Genomic DNA, 5,000 nt, shown 5'->3' on the forward strand with positions numbered 1-5,000 from the left:
CTGGATGTGAATCGGTGTACTGGTTCACGGTGCCCGTCGGTTTCCTTCGTGAATATAGACTCGTAAGGGACCATATTTAAAAGTACTGCCGTTTGAGGTGCACAATTTGCGGGTGAATTTGTTGATGTGAATCGGTGTACTGGTTCACGATGCCCGTCGGTTTCCTTCGTGAATATAGACTCGTAAGGGACCATATTTAAAAGTACTGCCGTTTGAGGTGCACAATTTGCGGGTGAATTTGTTGATGTGAATCGGTGTACTGGTTCACGATGCCCGTCGATTTGCTTCGTGATTAAACACTCGTAAGGGAGCATATTTAAAAGTACTGCCGTTCGAGGTGCACAATTTGCGGGTGAATTTGTTGATGTGAATCGGTGTACTGGTTCACGATGCCCGTCGATTTGCTTCGTGATTAAACACTCGTAAGGGAGCATATTTAAAAGTACTGCCGTTTGAAATGCACAATCTGCGGGTGGAATTCTTGATGTGAATCGGTGTACTGGTTCACGATGCCCGTCGCTTTCCTTCGTGAATATAGACTCGTAAGGGACCATATTTAAAAGTAATGCCGTTCGAGGTGCACTATCTGCGGGGGGAATTCTTGATGTGAATCGGTGTACTGGTTCACGATGCCCGTCGATTTGCTTCGTGATTAATCACTCGTAAGGGAGCATATTTAAAAGTACTGCCGTTCGAGGTGCACTATCTGCGGGGGGAATTCTTGATGTGAATCGGTGTACTGGTTCACGATGCCCGTCGGTTTGCTTCGTGATTAATCACTCGTAAGGGAGCATATTTAAAAGTACTGCCGTTCGAGGTGCACTATCTGCGGGGGGAATTCTTGATGTGAATCGGTGTACTGGTTCACGATGCCCGTCGGTTTCCTTCGTGATTATATACTCGTAAGGGAGCATATTTAAAAGTACTGCCGTTCGAGGTGCACAATTTGCGGGTGAATTTGTTGATGTGAATCGGTGTACTGGTTCACGATGCCCGTCGATTTGCTTCGTGATTAGACACTAGTAATGGTGGCCGACTAGGAAAAGGGGAGATGCAGCGAGACCTGGGTGTCATGGTACACCAGTCTTTGAAAGTGGGCATGCAGGTGCAGCAGGCAGTGAAGAAAGCGAATGGTATGTTAGCTTTCATAGCAAAAGGATTTGAGTATAGGAGCAGGGAGGTTCTACTGCAGTTGTACAGGGTGTTGGTGAGACCACACCTGGAGTATTGCTTACAGTTTTGGTCTCCAAATCTGAGGAAGGACATTATTGCCATAGAGGGAGTGCAGAGAAGGTTCACCAGACTGATTCCTGGGATGTCAGGACTGCCTTATGAAGAAAGACTGGATAGACTGGGTTTATACTCTCTAGAATTTAGGAGATTGAGAGGGGATCTTATAGAAACTTACAAAATTCTTAAGGGGTTGGACAGGCTAGATGCAGGAAGTTTGCTCCCGATGTTGGGGAAGTCCAGGACAAGGGGTCACAGCTTAAGGATAAGGGAGAAATCTTTTAAAACCGAGATGAGAAGAACTTTTTTCACACAGAGAGTGGTGAATCTCTGGAACTCCCTGCCACAGAGGGTAGTCGAGGCCAGTTCATTGGCTATATTTAAGAGGGAGTTAGATGTGGCCCTTGTGGCTAAGGGGATCAGAGGGTATGGAGAGAAGGCAGGTACGGGATACTGAGTTGGATGATCAGCCATGTTCATATTGAATGGCGGTGCAGGCTCGAAGGGCCGAATGGCCTACTCCTGCACCTAATTTCTATGTTTCTATGTAAGGGAGCATATTTAAAAGTACTGCCGTTCGAAATGCACAATCTGCGGGGGGAGTTCTTGATGTGAATCGGTGTACTGGTTCACGATGCCCGTCGGTTTCCTTCGTGATTATATACTCGTAAGGGACCATATTTAAAAGTACTGCCGTTCGAGGTGCACTATCTGCGGGGAGAATTCTTGATGTGAATCGGTGTACTGGTTCACGATGCCCGTCGGTTTGGTTCATTTGGTTCATGAATACCCCTCACTTGGTTCATGAATACCCCTCACTTGGTTCATGAATTCCCCTCACTTGGTTCATGAATTCACCTCACTTGGTTCATGAGTTCTAACACTTGGTTCATGAATTCACCTCACTTGGTTCATGAATTCCCATCACTTGGTTCATGAGTTCTCACACTTGGTTCACGAGTTCTCCATTTTGTCGTGTCATTTTCGTACGGGCGGATAGGTGGGGTGCCTGGAGATTTATGTGGCGGAATTTTTAAGTGTCAATGGCGGCCCCGGCGAGCGATCTACCCGTGCGAACAGGGAACCGGGAGAGGAATGGAGGATATTGAAAAGTACTGCCGTTCGAGGTGCACAATTTGCGGGTGAATTTGTTGATGTGAATCGGTGTACTGGTTCACGATGCCCGTCGGTTTGGTTCATTTGGTTCATGAATACCCCTCACTTGGTTCATGAATTCCCCTCACTTGGTTCATGAATTCCCCTCACTTGGTTCATGAGTTCTAACACTTGGTTCATGAATTCACCTCACTTGGTTCATGAATTCCCATCACTTGGTTCATGAGTTCTCACACTTGGTTCACGAGTTCTCCATTTTGTCGTGTCATTTTCGTACGGGCGGATAGGTGGGGTGCCTGGAGATTTATGTGGCGGAATTTTTAAGTGTCAATGGCGGCCCCGGCGAGCGATCTACCCGTGCGAACAGGGAACCGGGAGAGGAATGGAGGATATTGAAAAGTACTGCCGTTTGAGGTGCACCGTTTGCGGTGGAAATTGTTGATGTGAATCGGTGTACTGGTTCACGATGCCCGTCGATTTGCTTCGTGGTTGTACACTCCGTGAATTCACCTCACTTGGTACATGAGTTCTAACACTTGGTTCATGAATTCACCTCACTTGGTTCATGAGTTCTAACACTTGGTTCATGAGTTCTAACACTTGGTTCATGAATTCACCTCACTTGGTTCATGAATTCCCCTCACTTGGTTCATGAGTTCTCACACTTGGTTCACGAGTTCTCCATTTTGTCGTGTCATTTTCGTACGGGCGGATAGGTGGGGTGCCTGGAGATTTATGTGGCGGAATTTTTAAGTGTCAATGGCGGCCCCGGCGAGCGATCTACCCGTGCGAACAGGGAACCGGGAGAGGAATGGAGGATATTGAAAAGTACTGCCGTTTGAGGTGCACCGTTTGCGGTGGAAATTGTTGATGTGAATCGGTGTACTGGTTCACGATGCCCGTCGGTTTGGTTCATTTGGTTCATGAATACCCCTCACTTGGTTCATGAATTCCCCTCACTTGGTTCATGAATTCCCCTCACTTGGTTCATGAATTCACCTCACTTGGTTCATGAGTTCTAACACTTGGTTCATGAATTCATCTCACTTGGTTCATGAATTCCCATCACTTGGTTCATGAGTTCTCACACTTGGTTCACGAGTTCTCCATTTTGTCGTGTCATTTTCGTACGGGCGGATAGGTGGGGTGCCTGGAGATTTATGTGGCGGAATTTTTAAGTGTCAATGGCGGCCCCGGCGAGCGATCTACCCGTGCGAACAGGGAACCGGGAGAGGAATGGAGGATATTGAAAAGTACTGCCGTTTGAGGTGCACCGTTTGCGGTTGAAATTGTTGATGTGAATCGGTGTACTGGTTCACGATGCCCGTCGATTTGCTTCGTGGTTGTACACTCCGTGAATTCACCTCACTTGGTACATGAGTTCTAACACTTGGTTCATGAATTCACCTCACTTGGTTCATGAGTTCTAACACTTGGTTCATGAGTTCTAACACTTGGTTCATGAATTCACCTCACTTGGTTCATGAATTCCCCTCACTTGGTTCATGAGTTCTCACACTTGGTTCACGAGTTCTCCATTTTGTCGTGTCATTTTCGTACGGGCGGATAGGTGGGGTGCCTGGAGATTTATGTGGCGGAATTTTTAAGTGTCAATGGCGGCCCCGGCGAGCGATCTACCCGTGCGAACAGGGAACCGGGAGAGGAATGGAGTATATTGAAAAGTACTGCCGTTTGAGGTGCACCTTTTGCGGGGGAAATTGTTGATGTGAATCGGTGTACTGGTTCACGATGCCCGTCGATTTGCTTGGTGGTTGTACATTCCGTGAGGGAGACTACCGTTTCATTTGGTTCATGAATTCTCCCATATGGTTCACCAGTTCACCATTTGCTTCATGAATACCCCTCACTTGGTTCATGAATTCCCCTCACTTGGTTCATGAATTCCTCTCACTTGGTTCATGAATTCCCCTCACTTGGTTCATGAATTCCTCTCACTTGGTTCATGAATTCCCCTCACTTGGTTCATGAATTCACCTCACTTGGTTCACGAGTTCTCCATTTTGTCGTGTCATTTTCGTACGGGCAGATAGGTGGGGTGCCTGGAGATTTATGTGGCGGAATTTTTAAGTGTCAATGGCGGCCCCGGGGATTTATGTAGCCGATTTTTGAAGTGCCAACGGCGGCCCCGGAGGTAAGACCGGGCGGGTGCGAATGCTCCAGCGGCTCGAGTAAGCGCCGGAACGGCGGCGGCGGCGGGCGGGCGGCTGGCAGCCACCCCCTGGCGGCAGAAACGAGTATGGCGGAAGTCCCGATGAGGTCGAGATTGGCTGCCTCGACCGTTCGACGGCTCGCATTTTCGGCAGGACATCCGGTGGGCCAACCCGCTTAAATTGCTGCGTCGAGAATTGCACCAAGTCCGAAAACTGGTCGGCGGAACCCCGGATGAGGTCGAGATTGACTCCCTCGCACCGGCGGGGTGGCCGCGTTTTCGGAAGGGCTTCCGGACACCTGCCCGCCATTACTTTTTGCCCGCCGCCGGTTAACGATTTGCCACCGGAAGTAGGTGAGGTCCGATTTGTGGCCCTCTGCCGGTCCGCCTTGCGATTTTCCCGGCAGGACTACCGGACCGACTACCGCCGAACAGCAAATCGCATTTCTGGTACGGGCATCCCGGACATGGTTAACGAGTTCCC

Source organism: Amblyraja radiata, chromosome 2, assembly GCF_010909765.2.
Source record: "Amblyraja radiata isolate CabotCenter1 chromosome 2, sAmbRad1.1.pri, whole genome shotgun sequence".
In the NCBI taxonomy this organism is placed as follows: domain Eukaryota; kingdom Metazoa; phylum Chordata; class Chondrichthyes; order Rajiformes; family Rajidae; genus Amblyraja; species Amblyraja radiata.